Source organism: Crinia signifera, chromosome 19 (assembly GCF_055691185.1).
Source record: "Crinia signifera chromosome 19, ASM5569118v1, whole genome shotgun sequence".
Classification (NCBI taxonomy): Eukaryota; Metazoa; Chordata; class Amphibia; order Anura; family Myobatrachidae; genus Crinia; species Crinia signifera.
This window is the reverse complement of record NC_139226.1, coordinates 58,754,545-58,780,610: the sequence shown is the minus strand read 5'-3', so window position 1 is coordinate 58,780,610 and position 26,066 is coordinate 58,754,545. Positions and strand designations below refer to the sequence as shown.

The 26,066-nt window shown below is 47.1% G+C and overlaps 1 protein-coding gene across 3 annotated transcripts in view; it reads right to left on the bottom strand.

The window, feature by feature from the left end:
• Window positions 1-26,066, bottom strand: part of LOC146042578 (galactoside alpha-(1,2)-fucosyltransferase 2-like) — a 273,576-nt gene that overhangs the window by 126,742 nt on the left and 120,768 nt on the right. The window contains exon 1 of one of the 3 annotated variants that reach the window (XM_083162634.1): window positions 12,247-12,360. The exons of the other annotated variants lie outside the window; for them this stretch is intronic. The gene's annotated coding sequence lies outside the window, so the exon portion shown is untranslated. Of the gene's footprint in view, window positions 1-12,246; window positions 12,361-26,066 lie in introns of those variants that run through there. 3 annotated transcript variants of the gene reach the window in all.

The following is a 26,066-nucleotide window of genomic DNA, read 5'->3' as shown; positions in this document are numbered from 1 at the left end:
CAAAACGGCGGGGCTCGCCAAAAATTGCAGCGGGCTCGCTGCATTTGCGGCAAACCTCGCTGTTCGATGGAATCCTCGTCGTCCTCAGACGGCAAAGATTTTTCCAGAACATTGAATACAGCGAGTGGCAGATGAAAGGATGGTTTGTTTTCGTCGGTCCTCGCCAAAAACAAGCTATTGTTGCCATACAAACCTCCTCGCCGGCGGCGTTGAATATACATCTATGTGTTCTATTAATTGGTTCCCTTTTGTTATAATCTTATATGGGGAAATATTCTGTGTAGTGTATGTACAATCCCAATGTGTTGGAAAGTCACAGAGAATGCCGTGTATAAAACAAAGTTATATTTAATTCACACAAACAATGAAGTAGATTAATGATTTAGGGCACCACGGATAGTTGCGTGCACTGTTAATACATGGACTTATCAGTAATAAAGTAATACAGTCATCGGATAAATGCAGAAGGTAATAAACAGTTTGCAATAAGCAATAAACAATACGCAATATATAAATTGGTACTTGTTTCCTAGCACGGCGCCCCCGATTTTGATTGTAGTGCATCTTATGTAATCGCATCGCATACAATATAGCGGCATGCGATGCAATTTTTAATTGTACAAGCACCCTAATGGGTGCTTACAATGTTAAATGCACCCCCATTGTCAACGCCCCCACTATCAACGCCAACCCGAGGCGTGGCAGGTGCAGCGAGCCGCCGAGGGGCGGCGGTACGCGTCCTCCGACCTTTTCATAACCCCACTATCCACGTCGGCGTGGAGTTGATCTTAGATAGTGTGGCGAGCACAGCGAGCCCGAAGCGTGGCGAGGGGACACGGATTACTTTACATGTATTCCGCTGCGCTCGCCACGCTTCGGGCTCGTATTCTGCATGCGCTCGCCATGCTTCGGGCTCGGTGGCTCGCTGCGCTCGCCACACTATCTAAAATCTACTCCACGCCGATGTGGATAGTGGGGGTATGAAAAGGTCGAAGGACGCGTAGTGGGGGTGTCATTGACAATAAGGGTGCATTTAACATTGTAAGCACCCATCAGGGTGCTTGTACAATTAAAAATTGCATCGCATGCCATTTGCTGGCATGCGATGCTATGTGATATATTAAATTGTACAAGCACTCCTGTTAATTTAACAGGAATATCGCATCGCATACCACTAAATACGGTATGCGATGGGCGCTGTGCTAGGAAACAAGTACCTATAAATTTATCCTCGTTCACTAGAAATAGCTTAGAAAAGCGATCTTTATAAGCGATCTGACTAAGATGACTTAGAAATGGAGCACTGATTGCTCCGCATGTATGCCCTGCAGTGATGGCGGTGTGCGGTCCCGCGTGTCGCTATCATCTGCAGGGAAACCCAGTGCTTATTAAAAATAGGCAAAACCCCGCTCAGCACTATCGCTGAGCACACAGCATTGCGGTGTGCCGGGCTTTACACTACGGATGTAGGAGTGTGTTTCTGTATTGGCAGTGTGGCGCCGAGCTGCTGTGTACAGAGGTGTAATTGTCCAGTGATATCTAGCTAGGTCAGGAAACAGACTGGAGGGAGAATGGGACTAGATTTGTGTCTTGCTGGAGATCGGGGCTGCAGACTGCATGTGAATTTGAAACCATGCAATCTGGTCTGAATAACTCACTATGGGCCTTATTCTAGTTCACTCTTTCTAACAAAATCCTTCTTAGATGGACAAAATCATGTGCACTGCAGGTGGGGCAGCTCCTACCTGCCATGTCAATAAACCCCTTAATAAAACAACATTTTAACCCTCATTACATGTATATTTATTATGTTCTAATGTTGCATTTTAATCACTATCTATGTGTCCCCACATTGGTTTTACTTTTAAATAAAGTTATGTTGGTGTTACAGTGAAAAAGTTGACACATGTCGACTTCTGTGAATTGAGTGTCCTGCTTTTTAAAGTTTACAAAAGCACTTACTGAATGGGTGTAGATGGTTATAAAATAACTACCTTGCCATATATAAGCAGGTCTTAGAATGAATCTTACCTAAAATTAAACCAACCTTTATATGTAGAGAAGTGTAGAAATATATGCTTCTAATGTGTTTGAGTGCTGTGTGTGGCTTGCAGGTAGTGAAATAATGGTTTTCCCTTAATAGGCTGCAGCATTGCTTATTACATTCAGGTGTAGTAATCAGCGTTAATTAGCAGACCCAGGCGTCCACTCTCATACGGTATCTCTAGGGGTGGTCTGGAGCTATCTTTGGCGTCTGCCTGTTTTTGGCCCAAAATGCACGGTGCGTTCACCGATCGAGCGGTTGTAGCACAGTACATATTTGGTGCACACCCCCGTGTATGCCCATGTTTACGCCCAGTTGTCCTCGTTATTCCGGCCGCTCCCCTAAAAACGCCTCCATGCTGCCCACAATGATAGTACTCTTGCGGACAGGTTTTTTCGCACGGAGAGACCCGTCCGTGAGCGGTGTGAGGTCGCCACACCTGCGCATTGCGAAAGCTACGCATGCGCAGATGGAAAAAAAACCTGATCCGCCCGTATACGGTCTCACCGTATCGAGCAGAATAAGGCCCATTATACCAAAACTCAAACTTAGTGGTGACTGTCGATATTAACCAACAGTTTATGGCTATAATTGTAATGAAAGTATTAGATGTGTTTCACTGGGTAGCTGGAGAGACAAAAGGAGGATGGGTAATGAGACACTGGTTAGCTGGAGAGACAGAAGGAGGATGGGTAATGAGACACTGGTTAGCTGGAGAGACAGAAGGAGGATGGATAATGAGACACTGGTTAGCTGGAGAGACAGAAGGAGGATGGATAATGAGACACTGGGTAACTGGAGAGACAGAAGGAGGATGGATAATGAGGCACTGGATTGCTGGAGAGACAGAAGGAGGCTGGATAAGAAGACACTATGTAGCTGGAGAAACAGAAGAAGCCAGGTTTGGGAAATACTGGGTGGCTAGAGAGACAGAAGAGGGTAGACTTAGGAGACACTTGGTAGCTGGAGAGACAGAAGGAGGCTAGATAATGAGACACTGAGTGGCTGGAGAGACAGAAGGAGGCTGGATATGGAGACACTGGGTAGCTGGAGAGACAAAAGAAGGCTGGATAATGAGACATTGGGTGACTGGAGAGACCGAAAGAGCCAGGTTTGGCTAATACTGGGTGGCTGGGATGCGGTCATTTGGTTTACAGCATGATGGTCGACAGTCATTAGGTTGACATGGGAAAAGGTCGACATGGGTCTAGGGTGACACGGTTCTAGGTCATACTTGCCTACCTGACCCTCTCCATGCGGGAGAAAATGCTCTGTTCCTGGACTTCCCTGGTACTATATGATTGCCATCACCTGTGCTGAAATACCTTTACCTAGCTCCCCACAGGTGATGGCAATTATACATTACCAGGGAAGCCCAGAAACAGAGCATTTTCTCCCGTATGGAGAGGATCAGGTAGGCAAGTATGTTCTAGGTCGACATGGTTCTACGTCGAAAGGTCATTAGTTCGACAGGTCGTTAGTTCGACAGTGTCTAAGTCGACAGTCAAAAGGTCGACATGGGGGTTTTCACTGTTTTTTTAGCCAACATGTGCCGACAGGTGGTATTTCATGCCTTAGGGCATGGTGGGAGAATAAAATAGTGTGCCAAGTGTAGCGAGGCACCGTGCCCGACGCATCGCGAGCAATGCGAGGGGGTGCGGTGCACTTTAAACTGTGTCCATGTCGACTGTGTTGACATTCAGGTAAAAAAACAGTGAAAAACCCCATGTCGACCTTTTGACTGTCAACATAGACATTGTCGAACTTATGACCTTTTGACCTATAACCATGTCGACCTTTTCTCACCATTTTTGAATGGTGTCGACCTAATGACTGTCGACCATCATGCTGTAGATCAAATGATCCCAACCCAGATGGTTAGAGAGAACTGAGAGTACACCATACCTCCCAACATGACCCTCTCCTGCTCCTGAACTTGCCCTCATCTGTGTTGAAGAGGTAAATTGCTAAGAAAGGTGCTTCAACACAGGTGATGGCAATTATAAATTAAGAGGGAAGTGCAGTAGCAGAGCAATGTGTCCCTCCTGGGTTATGTTGGGAGGTATGGTACATTGGGTAGCTCGAAAGACAAAAGGAGGCTGGATAAGAAGACAGTGGGTGACTGGAAAGAGAATGGAAAGCTGGGAAAACACTGGTGGATGCAGAGAAATAAGGGGGTTGTCTGGGGAGACGATAGATGGCTGGAGAGACAGGTGGCTCTGGCTGTGGAAATACTTTGATTGAAACCATTTTTCTAATTTTTCAGTCTTCTGTGCTTTTGGGCCAAGGGGAGATTTTCAATAAGCCCAATACATATATCACATGCAGCTACTGTTTAAAAGTAGAGTTTATAATAATATTAAAACACACACACTTTAATAATTTTCAAACACTACTAGGTTCCGAAAATGTGATGCCATTTAAACAATGTTCGGTGAAACAGGTATAGCTAACAAATATTAGTGCATTTTAAAACTAGCAAGCTCGGGAAACAATACCCAGTGGAGGTACCAGGTGTGAAAGTAATTACTTTAATTACATGTGTAAGTGAATGATTAATTTGTGATGTGCCTGTAATAAATCTGTCGCCATCAGCAACAGGTTTGTTTTCAGCGTTTTCTTTACTGGCATTATACACAATGGACCAGATGTACCAAGCTTCAAAAAAGTGATAAAGGGGAGAGTGATAAACAACCAGCCAATCCGTTCATAGCTGTCATTTTCCAAACCCATGTAACATGACATTTATGCCCCTTTCAGACCTCACATATTGAGCCCATACCCTTGCTCCAGCATTCTATTGGATAGACATTCAGCTACAATACAGCTCCACATTATTCCTTACAATTGTAGAGGACGTTATACCCGGACCAGTTCTGTTCTACATCACCGCGGATCTCCTGGAACCAGCAGCCATTTCCATTTTGTTACCAGCTGTACCTTAAGGACTGCCTTATCATCACCTCCATTGTGAGAGACACAGGAATCCTTCACTGGGAAATCTCCGGGACTTTGAATATCTGAATTTCCAATAAAGCCATCCACTACGTATGGTAATTATACACCCAAGTGTTGATTCAGAACATTCAACACCCACTTGGCTCCAATATTGAATGCTTGCAGCAAACCCTTTTTAATAATTTTTACCTATTTTTTCATTTTTATATTTGAGCTAAACCCGAGCGCTGTATCATATCCTTTTTCACGCACCTACACTTGTCACTACAGAAACAGAGCAGGATGTAAACTAATGCTAATGGAATAAATGCAACAATGCCTGAAGATGTTAATAATACACAATATAACCCGTGTGGAGCTGGATGGCAAAACCTCTAAAAGGAGAGCACATATAACTCCACACAGCTAAACTCTTAACAGGGATCAGCAGAAATACTGTAGATGGAAAAACCAGCACTTAATCCTCTGCAGAATGGAAAGCACCAGGAACACCGGACCAAGGCAGGGTCAGGAGGGCTGAGGAATATGGCTGATGACCAGAGAACAGATTCAGACAGACTGCACCAAGACAGGGAAACAGACTAGGACAGGCTGCACTAGGAGAATCACCAGCACCTTGGTAAAAGGCAGCATGGGAGATAAAGGGAACACTCTCAATCAGAATAGCCAAGGCTGACAAGCTCCCTAAACGAGGAGACTTACTACAGGTGAGCAGCCTGATACAAGGCCCAGAGCTAATGGTCTCATTAAACAACAGCTGCCCTGCACATTGAGGACACAGGAGTCAAGCTGCATTTACAGACCCGCCAGAGGCGGCTCGTAACACTGGGCTGACAGACTTGTGTCAACCTATACCTGGCGCAGTGTGTCTTAGGGGCTCTACCTGGCACCTGTGTGGTCCAGGATAAATAATGGACACTACTCTGTGGTGTAATAGGAATTGGAACTATTGCGTGGACACGCCCCTTCCCCATGAAGCCACACCCTCCATTGGACAAACTTTAAACAACAAATAAACTTTAAAAAAGTCCCAAGGTGCACACAGAATTCCTGCAGCCTCACCACAGAAAAGGACCACAGAAAATCCTTCAGAATATGTACAAGAGTAGTAGTGGTAGATGGCTATGAATTCAGTTTTCGAGATTTACGGCGTATTGCTCGTGGATAGTTGTGTAGTTGAATTCAATGGCATAAAAATTAAAAGGAAAAAACAATATAAGTGGAATAGTCCCTGTGCACACAGCGGCCAGCATAGTGGTGGTGTTTGAGACAGTGGCTAATTGGCACCAAATGCACCCCATATTTTACTTTTACAACCATGGAGCCATTATTATTACAACCACTGCTTGCCAATATCTAATACAGGTTGAGTATCCCGTATCCGTGTATTCATTATCCGAATAATTAGAATTTTTTTTTTTACCCCCCCTAACCCGCTTTTCATACTTACCAAGTCCCAGGGCGTCCACAGCAGGCCTCCGGCATCTTCTCCAGGGCCTCCAGTGGTCCCAGGAATGCATTGCGCGAGTGTGTGCGCGCGCCGGTGACGTCACCGGTGCGCGCGCACACCCGCGCAATGCATTCCTGGGACCGCTGGAGACCCAGAGAAGATGCCGGAGGCCTGCTGTGGACGCCCGATGCCGAGGGACCACCGGACACCATCAGGGGACAGGTAGGTAAGCCTAAAAAAAAAAAATTCTAAAAACCGAGAAAAATCCCCTATCCGGAACCTCGTGGCCCCGAGCATTTCGGATAAGGGATACTCAACCTGTAAGTCCTGCTGAGCGATTATATGTGAGACCATGATATAATCTTTTACCACCATAGCTTATGTGTGGGGTGGCACCTTGCAACGGGATACGGTCGGTTGGTCGACCTAAGGATGGTCGACAGACATTAGGTCAACACCACTAGGTCGACATTCTGCAAGGTCGACAGGCCATGTCGACACAAGCATTAGGTCAACATAGAGTTTTTCACTGTTTTTTTGAGCCGGCATGTGCCAACAGGTGGTATTTCATGCCCTACCATCCACCAGGGTGTGGTGGAAGAATAAAATAGTGTGCCGAGCACAGCGAGGCACCGTGCCCGAAGCATGGCAAGTGCAGCGAGCCATGCGAGGGGAAGCGGTGCACTTAATCCTGTGTCCATGTCGACTGTGTTGACATTCTGGTAGAAAAACAGTGAAAACCCCCATTTCAACCTTTTAACTGTCGGCCTAGACCATGTCGACCTAATGCTTGTGTCGACCTAATGAACTGTCGACCGTGTCCCATGTCGAATTAGATCCATGTTTACCTTGCAGTATGTCGACCCAGTGGTGTCGACCTAATGACTGTCGACCATATGATCCATACTTTTACCTCCAAGTCTTTCTGATGTTACCCAGTTTGTTTCATCTCTGTTTACAATTGTAAAGCACAACGGAATCTGCTGCGCTATATAAGAAACTGTAAAAAATAAATAATACCCCTTTTTACTACAGTCAACTTATGCTGCTTTCCTACTGCCAAACCTGCTTTGACCCGTTTTTTTAAACGGTTCTTTAAACGGGTCAAAGCAGGTTTAACCCCTTTCCCACTGCATGTAGTAAACGGTATATTACTGGTTAATTACCGTTTTTGTACCTTTCACATTGAACCCCTTGTGAAAGCTACAAAACGGTAATTAACCAGTAATATACCCCCCCTCCCCTGGTACCTGCCCTGTGCCCACCCTCCCCTGATACTTACCTGCGTGGGGGATCCGTGCAGCGGGGTTCACGCACTTCTGGGGAGGCATCGGGTCTGGCATGGGCACAGTACTTGGGGTCCCTCTGGATGCTGGGCAGTGGGGACGCTCCGGGGTCCATCCCACATGGGCACTGTGCTGGTTGTGCAGCAAGGTCAATTCGGGGTCCATAGGGCATCAGGGCAGTCCCTGCAGCTGATGGGAACTAATAGTTCCCACTATGCGCATGTCTACTGAGCGCTGTGCATATCATTGAGCCGCTCATTACATATGCACATATGTAATGAGCAGCTCATTGATATGCACGGCACTCATTAGATATGCGCATAGTGGGAACTATTAGTTACCATCAGCTGCAGGGACTGCCCCGACGCCGTATGGACCCCGAAATGACCCTGCTGCACCACCAGCATCCACAGCACAGTGCCCATGTGGGATGGACCCCGGAGCGTCCCCACTGCCCAGCATCCAGAGGGACCCCAAGTACTGTAAAAACAGAGATAGGGGCCTGCGCTTCCTATTGGGGAGGATGTTCTTTATCCTTTGGATATAAGGTTCTCTTCTTTAAATTAATATTGACCTCAGGAAAAAACAGAAAGACATCTCATGGTGTAGAATAAATGGTATGGGTTAATTTCCACTTTTTATAATGGTGAGATGCCCGTACCGTATAAGGGCCTCCTCTTAGGCCAAACAATGCACGTAGATCGGGGGTCACACACAATTGTTAGACCAGAATGTCAGATCCTTCCAGAAAAAAAGCCCAAATCCGCTTGTTCCCAGCTGACTTGGCAAGTTGGCAACTATGATCTGTGACAGTATAATTACCGGAGACACTCAGTCAGTCAGTCAGTCTCACTTCTGTTTTTATTGTATTCTTTGTAGTAGGTGATACTACCAGGGACCGTGCCGCATCTGAGTGGAAGCGCAGAATCTTATCTTCCTTTTACTACCCCAAGTACTGTGCCCATGCCAGACCCGATGCCTCCCCAGAAGTGCGTGAATCCCGCTGCACGGATCCCCCACGCAGGTAAGTATCAGAGGAGGGTGGGCACAGGGCAGGTACCAGGGGAGGGGGAAGTAGTGTGGTATTTTAAATACCGTTTAAGCGGCATTCCCACTGCCTTACAAACGGTATTTAAATGTGTAGGATTCTGCTTTTTAAACGGGTTGAAATACCGGTTAACTTTAACCGGTATTTCAACTCTGGCACTTTCCCACTGCAGCCTTAAACAGTAAATTGTGGGGGAAAAACGGCAATTTACCGTTTAAGAGCTGCAGTGGGAAAGGGGTATCAGTGTATTTTATTTGGCCTCATTTATAAAGTCTGAGATTGCTTGTGTGTACATTTGGCTCCATCTAGTGGCTGATTAAGATAACAACAAGCTGACACTTTAGATTAGGGATGTGCATCGGCCACTTTTAGTATTATGTGAAACGTGTTGTGGATCTGGATCTGTTCCATAGCGCCACCATTTTTGTGTTTCGGATCTGAATTTTTTTGGAGGCATTAATAACCTCAATAACATTAATTTCCAGTCTATTCTGAATGCCTCACACCTCGCAATGTTGTTTTTAGGCCAAAAGGTTGCATCTAAGTAGCTGGGCGACTATGCTAAGCGACACCAGTGTGCGGCACAAACAAGTGACCCAGCTTGGAGTGGTACTGCAGCGGCAGACAGGATGGCAGTTTGAAAAAAGAGGCATCAAAGAGCACATAATTGACCCCCCCCCCCCCCACAAAAAAAAAGATGCGCAAAATCAATCAATTAATAGTAGTATTACCGGACTTATGCAGCAGTACCAGTGGACTTTAATGGCAGTGCCACTGGACTTATGCCGCATACACTGGACTTTAACAGCAGTATTAACGGACTTATGCAACAGTACCAATGCAATTTAATGTCAGTGCCACTGGACTTATGCAGCGATATCACTGGACTTTAACGGCAGTATAGACCAGATCAGATCCCTCTTTGCAACCAGGACTCGGAGAAGAGTTTGGGAACAAATGCCATCCGAAAATAGCAAAGGTTCCCACAATCATTCTCCGAAAATGTTGTATTTTCAGAAGCTGATCCCTTTACTTCCCCACACAATAGTACAGAACCAGCGGGCCAGTTCGGGACTGAAAGATAAGCAGGGGATATCCATGACATCTTCTGCGTTACTTTCATAATGTAGAAATGAAGGAATATTGAATAGATCCCTAAATGTTTCACTGGTTGTTTTTGTGTATATTATATTGTGTTGATATCATTAAATACATTTTTTACACTCTAAAGTAGATTATGTCCATGTGCCCAATGCCGATTATACAGTGGGATTGCTATTTTACTGATATTTGGTTCTCCCTTCATCCCCTCTTCGTAGCAGCTTTATAGACATCCTTGGCTCTCCTTTATTTTTCTTTGTTAGTTCTCAGTAAAGAATCCGCACATTACATGCCAAATCACAAACCTCATGTCAGGAGTCAGGACTGGGTAACTTATGTTCTCGGCTGTGACCGTAATAGGCCTGTGGTGGATGCAGACAAAGAACAGGCGATGTGTAAGAAAAGGTACTAGATGGACACTGAGTGCACAGACGGTGTGGAGGCTAGAGAGCCAGTGACTTGAGGATTGGCATGGCAATCAGTGGGCTGGATATCTGTTAGAGAACCAATGGTCGTGATGCCGGACTGGGAACCAATGCTCCCGGGAATGGCCCGGAAACCGATGCTCGCAGGAACTGCCCGGGAACCAATGTTCGCGAGATCAGCCTGGGAGCTGATGGTGTGGAGAACATGTCTGTGCTGCAGAAGTCAGAGCAAGACAGCAGGAAATCCTAATGGAGCACAGGAGCTGGAATCACAGTAGCAGGATTTAGGTAGGCAGCAGGTGGAAAGGCTGATCCGCAGGTGCAAGCACTGGTAACCTCACAGGGAAATAGGTAGCAGTGCACTGTAGCTTGGTGCCTAGAATGATCCTTTAGGAAGCGACAAGTTGTTTAAGGCACCGGAGGCTTGAGGGAGCTCCCTTTATATCTCCACAAGTGGAGGGTGATTGGATGTCCAGTCACATGACTGTAGCAGGGTCCAGGATTGGATCAAATGATTAAGTTGCATACGCAGTGTGCGATTTGAGCTTCTGATCTTGACTTTATAGTCAAAATCAGAAGAAAAGTTAGCACAAATCGCACAGTATGTGTACAGCTTGTGATGCCAATGCTTGCCCAGGTGGTATCGGCATCACAAGAAAAAATAGACTGTGAAGACAAGACAATTTTGGCTAAATTGTATACAGTCTATGGTTCTAGTATAGGCATAATCAGCCATAGGGGTTATTCTGATTCACTCAGAAAGGCACAATTACTCTCTAATGGACAAAACCATGTGTACTGCAGGTGGGGCTGATGTAGCATGTGCAGAGAGAGTTAGATTTGGGGGGGGTTTATATTTCAAACCGATAACTATATTGCAGTGTAAAAATAAAGCAGCCAGTATTTACCCTGCACATAAACTACAAAACACCCAAATCTAACTCTCTCTGCACATGTTATATCAGCCCCCCTGCAGTGCATATGGTTTTGTCCATTAGAGAGTGATTGTGCCTTTCCGAGTGAATCAGAATAACCCCAATAGTCATAATCTTAAGTAAAATACAAATGCATCCGTTCTCATCTAGCCGGACCTTTCGGCAATGGATGCGCGCGCATGTGAGATGCCGGCGCGCCTGCTGCCAGAAATGTATTGCTAGTGCAGCCTAAGAGGATGGCTGCATCTGTATAGTCCAAGTGTGTATGGTTCTGGGCTCTGGGGAGTTAAATGGAAATCACAGTCTCATCATGTGCATGCACTTCTACACTGAGCACTGGTTAGTGGTAGGCGGCTGATGGTATGCAGACAAGCACACAAATAGCACTTCGGCTTGAGACAAACTTAGCATAGCCACTTGTTGGGTCACACACAGGGTTGTGGCTGGATCCTGCAGGTCCGGGTCCAGTGCGTGCCAACCGGATGTGTTCTTTTTGAAATGCGGTCATCCCACCATTCTGTCCTACTGCAGCATGCTGTGGTATGACCCGGCAGCTGCGACTCCGCCGCGATTGTATGGGTGGCCACAAAGGAGCCTTTGTGTAGACTCCTTCAGCCAAGCAGACCTGCTTGGCCTCTTTGTGTGGCCCAGCACTTAGGGGGTTATTCTAACGCATGTGCAGATGCAGGGTAGGAGCGGGCATGGCAAACTACATCGCCATCACGAAGGTAGGGGGCGTGGGACGGAGGCGGGAGGCATAGCCCATGGTATTGTCCAGTGTTTTATGGGAGTTCTCATGAAAACTCTGGACATTCCCATGCAAATCCCCAGGTGACCTAGGTCGGGGGGGGGGGGGGGAAGCTGACCATGTCACCTGCCCACCTGCTTCCCACAAAGAGTGCTTGCGGATCAGAGACACCATAGAGTGCTGGAGAAATCATTTGACCATCAAAAGACTGTAGAAGCCAGCTTGTCTGGCTGAAAACAGCATAAACTCACCTGGCTATCGGCAGGAATCCTTAGCTCACACACTGGATCTGGGCCCGGGGGTTCGGCTTGTCTTGATTGACGGGTTGGCTGATTTGAATGATGGTCCAGGATAGGCTGTTTTGAGGTTAGAGGTGGAGATTGATGGGGTGATGATCCTGCTTCCAGAAGATTTTGCCTCTTGCTTCAGGAACCGTTGGACTGTTAAGTACAAAGATTCATTGGATTAGCTAGATTCTAAACTTAATTGCTGTATTTTCCATTAATAAACCTTTGTTCACCCATCTATATTTCTCTAGATAATAAACCTCCTCTCTGTCACCTTTCCTTTCTTTTCTACCTGTTTCTATCCCCTCTATCTCTAATGTCTGCCAGGCCCAAGCGTTCTGTGGGGGCTCCCACTAGATATGTCAGCCTTGATGAGGCTGATGTTAGGGCCAGGGCCAGGCCTCCGGTGCGCGGCGATGTAAGGGGCTTATCCCCTTCGCCGCGCAGGAGAAATGTGGGCGCCAGGGTTCTTCCCCCTGCCCAGGTTTTACCCAGGACTTCCGTGGCTGGTGCAGGGCGTCGCGGAGCTCAATCTGCGACGCCGCGTGCAGCCAATTTCAATGGCGGCGGGCGGCGGGGGAGATCGCGCGGTGGTCAGTCAGCAGCACCGTCGCTGGTCTCTCCTCCCCCCGCCCGAGTAGGCAGTAGACGCCGGGGGTCGCGGTCCGCTGCGTTAAACGCGGCGCACCACGCAGCTGACGGGGTGGGAGAGGGGGATGCCAGGATACAGCCCGGCCCGGCTCCCTCTCCACCATCGCTGCTCTCTTCTCCCCCCGCCCGGGTACGCGCCCGGCCGCAGACACCACGGCGCAAAGCAGGCCTGATGTGGTGGGTGAGGGGGATGCCGGGATACAGCCCGGCCCGGCTCCCTCTCCCCCTGTTCAAAAAAATGGCGGGCGCGCTAGGGGACGGGATAGACGCCCCGTTGCCCCTAGCAACAACAACAGTGCCCAAAGTAAAAAACGAGGCAGGGGGAAGGGTGCAGTGCCGGATGGCACTAGGAGCAATACTGCGGTGGCTGCTGTTAGAAGTGGCCGCCGCAGACCTAATGGGGATGATGCTAGCAATGAAATTAATAATGAGCCTGCAGCGCCATCTAGTGGCGTGGCTAGAAATAGCATGGACAGGCACCAATTTATTCAGCAATTTAGGAATACATTGTCAGAAAGGGAATTTCATATGCTTGAGTCCGTTATGGGGGAATGGCAGTCCAACAGTGACTCATCGGATGATTCAAGGTCATCCGATGGGACTTCAGGGACGACTGTTTGCAGTAGTAACTGCAGTGGTTCTCAAAATTTACAGGGACCATCCGGCCACCAGAGGGGGTCGTCGGTTGGCGGGCATGAGAGGGACCAACAAGGTCATGCGCAGGATAGGACTTTGGTAGGTAACGCAAGATCAAGGCGTAGGGAACGCAGGAGGTTAGCAGACGAACCAGGCAGGCAAAGTGTTGTAGGTATACAAGGTAACAAGATAATGCCTGGTCGCTCCTACGCGGATGCAGTGAGGGGGTCTAATCGGGCCGGAGATACGGTGACTTTAAATTCATCGGCTCTGACGTCCATTTTCTCGGCAGTGGTATCCGCAGTGGCTCCTTTGCTGACCACCGGTCCAGGTGGACAAGGGAGTGCTGCTCCTACGGCTACAGTGGCTTCGGTGTCTGACATCATAGCCCGAGCCATAGCGCCTACCATTACCGCGGCGAGAGGCGAGAGAGCAATTACCGCAAGGGAAGATCCATCGCCTGGTAATGTGCCTGTTATTGGTGTCGTTAATGATACTATATTGGCAGGTCGGGGATTATTGCAGCAAAGTATGGACCGCCCGTCGTCGAGCCGTGGCAACGTTGAAGGAGCGGGAGGAAGAGCTGGAGCATCTGAAGCGGGTGAGTCCTCTAATGATCCAGATTGGACTAGTGAGGGTAATGCCATTTCGGATAGCGATGGGTCGGGGGGCTCATCGCCAGCAGAAAAGTCTAAGCCTAAAAGGTCTGCCAAGTCTCGTAAGAGGCGACGCAGACATGAAACTTCTGATTCCTCATTGGCTTCGACGTCTTCCGAAGGTAATTCATCTTCGGACGGCGGCGTGCGCAGGCGCAAGCGAAAGACGCGCAGAGAATATAGGTCCCATAGCTCCGGCTTCTCTAATGTATCGGTCGAGTCCGACACAGTGCAGTGTGCAAACACCGCTGTTAAGCGGGGTTTGCGCCCTAGGGTTAGGGACAGGATCAGAAAAGGCCGCTATGTAGATATCTTTGCTTTAACAAGCAAAGATAGGCGGGCCCTCCTGGCGGCTAGGAAGAAAGGACCCTCTAATGAGGATGCCTTTCGTACTTATAATAACTGGGTAAGAGGCATACTTATTTTTGCGGCCTGTTATTTAGAGACACATCCAGATGAATATGTGAACCTGGTGAGATACCAGTTCCTCATTCATAAACTCTACACTTCGTATGTGGGTCCCGGCTGGCGGATCTATGACGAAGAATTTAGGAGGAAGCAGCAAGGCCGAGAGGTGTTTGATTTCGGTAAGAAAGACGTTGAGTTATATGTCGAAGTTACCGAATCAGCTACGCCTCTTAGGGCTGCTGAGAATAAGGGATGGGCAAGGCAGTATGGGAACAGGCCTTATAATAGCAATAATAAGGGAGGTAATAGTAAGCCTGGCCATGGTAAGTGCTACTCATTTAATAATGGGCAGTGCAACCTGGGAAACCGGTGTCGTTTTCGGCACCTTTGTCTCAGATGCGGAGGTCCACACGCAATCAAGGATTGCACAAAACCACCAACTGGAGGGGGAGGTGGGGCTCAGTCCACGACAAAACAAAGCCGCGGTCCAGCGGCACCTGTTGTTGGATAGAGCCCTAACTCCAATATTATTGGTCAGGATGTTACCATGGCTGGAACGGTATCCGGACAGAGATGGAGCAAAATTTTTGCAGTCCGGATTTTCAGAGGGTTTCCAATTACCTGTTTCCGCTCCAATTAATACGGGAGCTAGGGGAAACTTGCGTTCTGCCATGGAATATCCTGACATAATATCGCAAAAAGTTGAGGCCGAGGTTAAACTAGGTCGCATGGCAGGCCCATTTTCAACACCACCAGTTGAGGGACTAATTTTGTCCCCTATTGGGGTGGTTCCCAAGAAGGTTAAAGGAAAGTTCAGGCTGATTCAGCATCTTTCATGTCCTAGAGGGTCGTCCGTCAATGACGCCATTGATGACGATTTGTGCACTGTTAATTATTTTTTATTTGAGGACGCTATAGAAATTATTCGAAAGCTTGGTCCTGGTGCCCTCATGTGCAAATTGGATGTTGAATCAGCTTTTAGACTGTTACCTTTGAATAAAAACGCATTTCAATACATGGGATTTAAATTGAATGGGGGTTTTTACATAGATAAATGTTTGCCCATGGGTTGCTCTATTTCATGTGCTTATTTTGAGCGCTTTAGCACATTTTTACAGTGGTGCCTACAGGAAGTGACGGGAGCTGACAGCATTACTCATTATTTGGATGACTTTCTTCTAGTGGGTCCTCCGAATTCTGACTTGTGCTTTAAGTTACTAGAAACAGCGCTTGATTTATTTAAGGATTTCGGGGTTCCCGTGGCAGGGGAAAAAACCGAGGGACCTACTACGAATCTGGTGTACCTTGGAATTGAAATTGATTCCGAGCTGGGTCTGTGTAAACTTCCTCTGGATAAGGTGCGTCGCCTACATGACGAAATACTTTATGCCATCGCGGCGGCTAAGTTAACACTTAGACAGGCCCAATCTCTATTGGGCCTATTTAATTTCGCATGTAGAGTTATACCCATGGGCAAAATATTTTGTAGAAAACTTCAGCGAGCGACTGTCGGGATTCGCAAACCCCACCATTTTCTACGTCTATCTTCAGAAATAAAGAGGGATTTGAAAGTGTGGGAAATGTTTCTGGATAATTTTAACGGCATCTGCATATGGCAAGCTTCAGCCGTTGCAAATGCGGAGTTGGAATTATATACAGATGCTGCAGGATCTTCCGGATTCGGCGCATTCTATGCAGGACGTTGGTGCGCGGATGCCTGGCCCGAGTCTTGGGCACGAGACGGCATGACTAGGAATATGCTATTATTGAAAATATATCCAATAATGGTCGCCTTAGAGCTTTGGGGCGCAGAATTGGGTAACAGAGAAGTTGTCTTTTGGTGCGATAACCTAGGGGTAGTACAATCCATTAGCCACCTAAAGTCAACTTCTCTCCCAGTTTTGCGTATTTTATCACGGATAGTGATGCTGTGCTTGGCGAACAACATTACGTTGCGAGCCAAGCACGTCCCAGGCGTGCTTTACGAAGTAGCGGATGCACTGTCTCGTTTCGAATGGGTAAGATTTAGGCAACTTGTGCCTTTAGCCCAGAAATATGGTGAACAGTGTCTATCTTTTTTATGGCAGGTGCCTATGGAGGGGTAGAGGAGCTGGCCCTGCGGTCGTTAGCGCCGGCGACTTTCAGAGCTTATCTGGCCTCATGGGAGCGCTGGAGCGAGTTCATGCTTGAACGGGGTGGCACAGGTAAGAGCTCTTAGCGTCTTATTATTGCCTATGTATGGAGCCTGTACTTGGAGGGTAAGTCCAGAAGTTTTGTGGGACGCTCTCTGGCAGGCATATCATTCTTTTTGCGTCTTGGTGGGAAGAGAGACATCACCAAGTCTTTCATCCTTTCCAGGATGCTAAAAGGATGGGCCAGAACCAGGCCGGTTTTGCCCGACAGGCGCCGGCCGATTGATGCCGGCCTGTTGCGTCGAATCTCGAGGTCTCTAAGAGTAATTTGCTCAAACGATTACGAGGTTCGACTTTTCAGGCTGGCCTTTGTCATGGCTTTCCATGGGGCGTTCAGAGTAGGCGAACTGGTGTCCGCAACCAGGGCATCTCCCTCGCCAATGCTGTTCGGCCATGTCGACGTGCACCACGATGGTTTGTGGTGCAAGATACAGCGCTCAAAGACCGATGTAGCAGGCAGGGGTCAGTGGGTCCATTTGGGTCGGAGTGGCGACCGCCGGATCTGTCCGGTGGCGGCGGCTCTGGCTTACGTGGAGTTGTGGCCCCAATTGCCCGGGGCCTGGCTGATGCACATCGACGGGTCCCCCCTTACTAACTTTCAGTTTAGGTCGGTTTTCAGGCGCTGTATATTGCATCAGGGTCTTTCTCCAGCCGACTTTGGGACACACTCTTTCCGTATCGGCATCGCTTCGGCAGCCGCTGCGGCGGGTTGGTCTCAGGTCGACATACGAGCACTCGGAAGATGGCGGTCTGGTGCATTTAAGTGATACATCAGACCGACATAGTCCAGTGAGCCCATTTGAGGAGTAGCCGCTCGCCCAAACGCGCTTTAGTGTTTGGGGGGCCTTGAGGAATTTTTTGTGTTACCACCAGTCTTAAATTAGGCTCTAGCCAACTGGTGGACGATTTGTGTTTTTTGCCTCAAGTCAAATCGGGTGACCCCCCCCCCCCCCCAGGAAACAACAAGTAGGGATTATAAATAACTTCAGTGGGTCAAAAAACAATTAGTCTTAAATAGATCACCCAAATCACAGTCCTAGTAGTTATCACCAATTTAATATAGAAATCCAAAATCACCTTTAAGGGAATTCCCGGGCGCGTTAATTTTTTTTTTTTCACGATGTTTGCCTATATTCAATCTTTCTAACAGTATCTATCATTTCGAATTACAGGTCAACGCTTGGAAACCAATATGATTTGGATGGTGGGGCATTCATTTATTTATTGGTTGTCCTTGTCCCAGGTAACCACGGATACGGAGCGTTTCCCTGAGACGTGATTTATCCGTTGGCTGGGGCATAGAGGTATGAGGTAGTCCGCGTTGAGGGGTCTTCTGGATGAGTCGGTTAGGTCGTTTGGTTACCCACTTTTTGTCATCATACACTTGGGGGGCAACAACCTCACGCATAATTCCGGTCTCAATATACGATTCGAGATTAGGAATTTATTGCTGGATCTGATCAGAGAATGGCGATTTTGCCGTTTCTTTTGGTCAGAGATTATCCCTAGGAGGGTTTGGAGAGATGCACTCAATCCGGGTGCCATTGATTTGGTACGGAGGCGGATCAATTCGGTTGTCGGCAGGGCTATAGTAGCGGAGGGCGGAGTGGTCGTCAGGCACGAGGCCATATCCTTTAGAAACGAGACCCTGTATAGACCGGATGGGGTGCATCTCTCTATAGTCGGCATGGATTTGTTTTTTCAGAATTTGATAGACGCCTTGAGAAGTTTAGAGGGTTAGTTAAGGGAGTTTTTGTCATTAGGTTGGTGGCGGGTCAGTTCAGGTTGAACTGTTGTGGCGGAAAGAACGGTAGTTTAAATTAGAGCCGTATTTTCATTTAGCTGGTGGTTGATGTCGAGATGTGGGCATCACCGATCCAGGTGGGCCCACATTTGGACCTTAACAATCATTACTTCGGATAGGGTAAATTGTTGCGGACATTTGTAGGTTAGGGCAGGTGGCCCAATTTTTTCTGACTCGGGCAGAGTGGTGAGCTCTGCCTTAGTGATATGCGAGGTCAGGGGCAGAGGCAGAAGGTCAACCCCCTGACCTTAAGGGCAAGTGGCCCCTTTGAAAAGTCTGCTTAGAAATTGTGCCGTTGTCATGGACGCTGGCAGGTGGCCGGTCCTAGGCAATTAAGGGCAGGTGGCCCTTAGACCTGGAGTTTATTATTTTTATTACTTTGTTATTTTTTCCAGCGATGTTATTTATCTTGCATGCCGTTCTTTGCCCGCCACCTTAGCTAGAGCAGGGACATAAATTTTAGTTAGATTCAAATAGGCCGCCCCTGCTCAAAATAAATAAGCCGTCCCCTTTAAGCCCAATTCAGTTGTACGCGTCTTTATTTCTTAGATAAGTGGTGTGAGTGTGGATGAATGCCTATGTCTGTGTGGAGTTTAAGACTGTAGAAGCCAGCTTGTCTGGCTGAAAACAGCATAAACTCACCTGGCTATCGGCAGGAATCCTTAGCTCACACACTGGATCTGGGCCCGGGGGTTCGGCTTGTCTTGATTGACGGGTTGGCTGATTTGAATGATGGTCCAGGATAGGCTGTTTTGAGGTTAGAGGTGGAGATTGATGGGGTGATGATCCTGCTTCCAGAAGATTCTGCCTCTTGCTTCATGAACCGTTGCCTTCCCTTCCGCCCCAATTGTTAGTTAGAAGTCACTTTAAGAAGTCGTTCGCATTATCTGTTTAGTTGTTGTCGGCTTATTTTGTTTTTTGGCGGAAAGAACGGTAGTTTAAATTAGAGCCGTATTTTCATTTAGCTGGTGGTTGATGTCGAGATGTGGGCATCACCGATCCAGGTGGGCCCACATTTGGACCTTAACAATCATTACTTCGGATAGGGTAAATTGTTGCGGACATTTGTAGGTTAGGGCAGGTGGCCCAATTTTTTCTGACTCGGGCAGAGTGGTGAGCTCTGCCTTAGTGATATGCGAGGTCAGGGGCAGAGGCAGAAGGTCAACCCCCTGACCTTAAGGGCAAGTGGCCCCTTTGAAAAGTCCGCTTCGAAATTGTGCTGTTGTCATGGACGCTGGCAGGTGGCCGGTCCTAGGCAATTAAGGGCAGGTGGCCCTTAGATCCGGAGTTTATTATTTTTATTACTTTGTTATTTTTTCCAGCGATGTTATTTATCTTGCATGCCGTTCTTTGCCCGCCACCTTAGCTAGAGCAGGGACATAAATTTTAGTTAGATTTAAATAGGCCGCCCCTGCTCAAAATAAATAAGCCGTCCCCTTTAAGCCCAATTCAGTTGTACGCGTCTTTATTTCTTAGATAAGTGGTGTGAGTGTGGATGAATGCCTATGTCTGTGTGGAGTTTATGATTACTCTCCCACACCCAAGGCTGCAAATGGATGATTATGCAAATCATCCATTTGCAGCCGTGCGGGGGATCGCAGTGTGCGAGGGGGGTGGCTGACCATATGGGCAGCGTTTAGTCAACATGCAACGCTGCAAAATTTGGGGACCACAATCAGGAGTTCCCACAGGTGCATAATCAGCCAGGAATGTCATTCAGCAGCAGCAGCAGCATGGATCCCAAAACAAGGCTGTTTGATACTTGGAAAATTGAGCAAAGAAACATGAAATAAGACAGGTTTGTGACACCCCATTGATAGATGACTGTCATATATACACATACATATCATAATAATGGTTATTTTGCACACACTCCATGTACTGTAAAGGTGGCTGAACAATGCCAGATCTGTAACTCGGGTCTCAGACAAGCGAGAGAACAAGGTGTGGTGCACATGGAATGTCTGTACACACCATACTCACTTAGCATAATATAAACAAAACATATAAAAAGCAGCGCTATTAGAATGACACTGACATCGTGGGAATAGCTGTGAATTACATCAAATGTATTATACACAGTAGTGCTAGAAATATAATGTAAACAATTGGTACATTTGATAATAATTGATTTAAAAAAGACACTCTCCTGCCATGATCTTATTACTGCTGACTGGCTAGTTTTTGTGTCCCATCCAAGTCCACTTTATGAAAAGCAATCCATTTATAATTGTGTTTTATTGTATCTCACCATCAGTTGATTTAGGGTTTCCGGCTGATGGTGAGATACAGTAAAACACAATCATAAATGGATTGCTTTTGAAAAAGTGTTGACAGACCCCCTAGTTTTTGTGTTCCATCCAAGTCCAGAGTAGGGGCCACTGTGTTCCTGCCTCCACCAAGGTACATGCCCCCTGTTATCTGTACCACACAGGACATTGTGCTTGCACCCCTCACCCACTGTCTTCTCCTGTCATTCTCTCCCTGTCCCCCACTCTTTCCCCCTGTATCACTGCCTCCTCCTGCCTTACAATGTCATACCCTTCTTCTCCCGATCACCCACTGCTGTGTTGCATATTGTGAATTTGGGTTGGGGTGGAAGAGGGGGTCCTAAATGAGATTTTTGCAACTGGGCCCACAAGCTCCGCTATGGATCTGAGGGTAACTGCACATAAGCTCTGATCACCCATCCTTCCACAAAGGACTGTACTGAAAGCTCACCACATTTTAAACTTCAAGTGTTTACAGCTATAAAAGTTAAATGGATATCTTTAGCACCTTCTAGAACATAATAGATAGAATCTGATTGGTTTCCGATAGCATCCCATCTTCATTAGAACTTAAATTGTATTAAATATTAAACCCCTTTATTCCCATAGTTGTCCATTTATATGTACTGTACTTATGCGTGTCCACCCCTATTCCTCCTGCCGGGGCATATAGGGCCACCAAGAGTGTGTGTGTGTGTGTGTGGGGGGGTACTAATTACCCCTTCCCCCTCCCCCTCTCCCAGGCATCAGCAGCAGCACACACTGACAGTGTGAGAGCTCATGCTGAGCCTGCTGTCAGCACAACACATGCTGTTGGTGTGTGCTACTGCTGCTGCTGAGGGGCGGACAGACAATAACACTCCCCCCTCGACTTTAGAGGTTATTTTGGTACTTGTGTAGTTTCACGGCGCCAGCATGGCGCCATTCGTCTGAGTCCCCTTGCGGGTCTCGCTTCGCTCGCCCACGCTGCGGGATCTAAAATCAACTCCATGCCAACGTGGATAGTGGGGGTATGCACTATCCACGTTGGCATGAAGTTAAGTTACTTTATTTAAGATAGTTGTGGTGAGCGTAGAACCCAGAAGTAGCATGGCGCCATGCTGGCGCCATGAAACTACACAAGATCCGCTATTTTTTCACCAAGTGTAAACATTTTTTTGGGGTGTGGCCTAATCATGGGAGGCAGCTACGTCTACCACGATTAGGTCACGCCTACAAAATGATACCAGGGCCCAGCATACCTCTCGGGGACACATAAATCCAGATATAGTATCATCTGGCACAAATCCACAGCATGGAAATGTGTATACTGAAGTCCAATTTTAAAGCCCAAAATAACTACTAGAAATGCTGATATTCCAGATATATTTACTAGTAAGCCCGCTTGAAGCAAAAGCTTCGAAAGCTAGTCTGCTATTGTAATAAACTGGGATTCTATTGTAATGCTCTGTTCCTTTCTGTTTTGCAGATTATCTCTTCTTCGCAGAATCCTCTCAAAAACTGTTCCAGTATTGGTAAGTATATTAGTTTTATTTTCTGAACAAATGTTGGTTAGCAAATTTACAGTATACAAACATATGGATAAACTTTCAACTTTTGCAGAATCATACAATGGTAAATGGTTACTACTATCAACGTAATGTACAATTAACTTTTACTGGCAACCCCGTAGAATTGCTTTGGTAGATATGTTAATTAAACTGCTGTGCTCCTAACTAGATACTTGTTTAAATCACTAACACGTTAAATACACTACCAACTCTAAGATAATGCGTCAAACTTAACTCTAAAACATTACACGGTATAACACCATACTTCTTTACAGAACCATATACTGCAGGTCCCAAAAGGAGTTTCATATGTATAGGCAAAAAGTCTTAACTTAGTCCAATTCTAGTTTACTACAATGTTTCTGGGGCCCTCAATTACTCCCCTTTGAAGACTGGAGCGTTCTCAATACAATGTATAATCCTGTGTGGCAATATGACACGTCCCTAATCTTTACTGGGGACAACTGAAGAGATATGTATCTTTTCTCTTTCTATTTGTATTCCAACATTTGGTGCAATGCTGTGATTGATCCTGTCTAGTTTTCGTTACAGATTCCGTGCAGCTTGACCCTGATGAACAATGTACTCTCCTTCTGGTAAGTATCTTGGGAAGTCACCTCTCCAAACTGCTAGCTTTAGCTAATATGTATTGTAACTTTGTCCTTTTCCATCTATACTCCCAAAGGCAATATCTTCTCACTCCTGTTTCTTTCCGTTTGGGTTAATAGCTGGGTTATAGGCTGTATTATGGAATAACTACGGGGTTAGAGGCTCCTGTCTATCAACCTGGTAAATATAGCTTATATTCTTGCTCCCTGTCTCTCTCTCAGCTAACTCCAAATACAATGTCACTTCCCTGCGCTGTGCAGTGAGGTCCCAGCAGTCTATCACATTTATCTATACAGGGCTGAAGTATCGCTTCTTCTCCTTATGCTGGGCAGCCCTCCCAGTAGTTTCTCTGTATTGTCAGGTGTCAGCCTTTAGTATAAGGTGCTTTCCAGGACTTTAGGGAAATCCTACATGCAATTTCCGTACTGTCACTATAGGCAGCTTGTCTCGCTTTTAGCTGTGGGTGAGTACGATGACATGTGGCTGCAGTCTCACTCTACTATGCCTGTCACTATCATTAGAGCAGGTTGCTACGATAAACAAAGTCCAGAGGTGGCAGCAGCGCCAGTCTAATTAACTGCCAGACAGCTCACAATACAGTGGGGCTCAGTCTCCTGCTACACCCCCTTTGGGAGGGCCTAAGTGCGTCACCATCTTAACCCTCCTTCTCCCGGCATCAGCCGCCTACCGTTGGTGGATTTCTGCCCAGGCCGCACCTCTGTCACCGGGCGCCGCCTATGTTGGAGCCTCACTGCTGATTCCGGGACCCCCTCCGCTGGGCGGGGTCACACCTCCGGGTGGACCAGAGTGCCAATGGATCCTCCAGCCTCCGGTCACCGGGAATCAGCCCTCCGCTCGCGGGTACAGCTAGCCAGTCCACCGGGGGAAGACAGCCTCCTCCCTCACTTGTGCTGTCAATCGCTGCTTGCTCCTCCCCGCACAGACAGTGCCAGAACTGTCGGGACCTGACCTCCGCTGCCTGTCAGGAGACCCGGTAAGCTTGCAGTCTCTGCCCCAGCCTTGCCTTGCTATATCCTGCTAGCTGCGTAGCGCTGCCCTTCCCAGCCTCTCCAGGGAACCGTCTCTCTTAGCCGTTAACGGCTGCCGGCTTTATGTACTTCCTCACGCGCCCCCAGTTATGCGGCAGGCACCCGGATCTGGGGCTCGAGCTCCCCAACTTTATTAGACTCTTTTTACCACTGTATCCATTCACAGGGGCTTCTCCCCTACTTTGCAGGGGATAACGTCCAGTCTGTAGCCCTCCTGCTTTAGTTAAACAGCTGGGCTAAACCATTTTACATTATACCCGGACCAAGGGGCACAATAGCTCCCCTATCCATGTCTATTCTGCACAAATCTCTTAAGCATTGTTCCCCAAATGAGGATAAAAGTCTGTCGGCTTGCTATGTACACATTAACACAAGGTCTGGTTATTACATGCATCCCCCTTAGAAATGTGCGTGTCCCCACGCACTCTTACATAAAATATTACAACATTTAACCCATATACATAACAACGGTATACAAAGCTACTCTCTATAACGTAAGGGTAAACGACCCTTACCACTTCTTTCTGACCTTCTTAACTCTGGCACAGACATGTCTATCTTTGACAAAACAGTGCTATTCACATCATCAATTACAATTTCATGACGACTATAACATGAACTTTGCGAGCTCGAGCAACTAGTCCCCGTAATAACAGGCCCAGTCATTAACATTAACATGGCCATGGGGTCAGTACGAGGATCGCCTCTTTCTTCTTCAGGGAATCGGATTTCCCTTTCAATTTCCTCTTTCATAGTAGATGGTAATAGCTCAGTTGTGCACAATTTTAGTTAATTTAGATGCACCACACTAGTGTATCCATCAGACTGCCTCTCTACCCGATACGTGAATACAGTGTCGTCCGGGACCCCTACAATTTGATAGGGCTCTTCTTCCCATCTGTCGTCTAACTTTCCAGAACGGTGATTTTTCTTTTTCCACACGCGACTTCCCAGCGGTAAGGGAATCGATCGGGCGTCTAAGTTATAATTTTGCTCTTGTCGCTGATGCACTGTCTCCATCTTTTGTAGCACAGTTTCTTTAGCAAGTTTCATCCGATTTTGGTGCTCTTGTACCCAATCCGTTTCGGGGGGAAAGGAGGAGTCATTTGATGCGGGTAACAATTCCAAATCTTTAGGGAGTTTGCCCCTTCTGCCAAATAGAAGATAATATGGCGTGAAGCCTGTAGAACAATGTTCGATGTTGTTATATAAATAGGTGAGCTCTGGAAGGATGCTTGGCCATCTGGATCTTTTTTCAACTGGAAGGCTTCTGATCATTCCAATCAGGGTCTGATTAACTCTCTCGCACAATCCATTGGTTTGAGGATGATAAGCAGTTGTTCTTAGTTTCTTACACTCATACAGTTGACAGAGTTCCTTGAACAATTGTGACTCAAAGGCAGCACCTTGATCTGTTAAGATGCGGTCTGGATATCCATAAGGACGAACAAACTTATTTAGAAAGACCGTTGCTGTGGTCTTTGCGGTCATGTCTTTCACTGGGACAGCCACTATAAACTTGCTGTAATGGTCGGTTATAGTGTGCATGTATTGGTATCCTTGCGAACTCGTATCCAACTTTACGTGATCCAGAGCCACTAGTTCAAGAGGATATTGGCTGGTGATAGGATGTAAAGGGGCCTTCTGCGTCGGTCCAGTACTTCTTTTTCGGGAACAGACAGCACAATTCTGGCACCACCTTTCCACGTCTGATTTTAACCCTATCCAGAAATATCTACTTCTCAACACAGCCTCAGTCTTTTGCATCCCAAAATGTCCAGATTCATTATGATATGCTGACAATAAGTGTTCGACTTGTGATCTGGGCACGACTATTTGCTGGAGGTTTTGATGTGTTCCTGGATCGACAATGCTCCTAATCATCACTCCTTTCCTGAAATAGATTTTCTCACGATGCCGCAACAATTTTATCAACTCGGGGTCTGCGGCTTTTCTCTG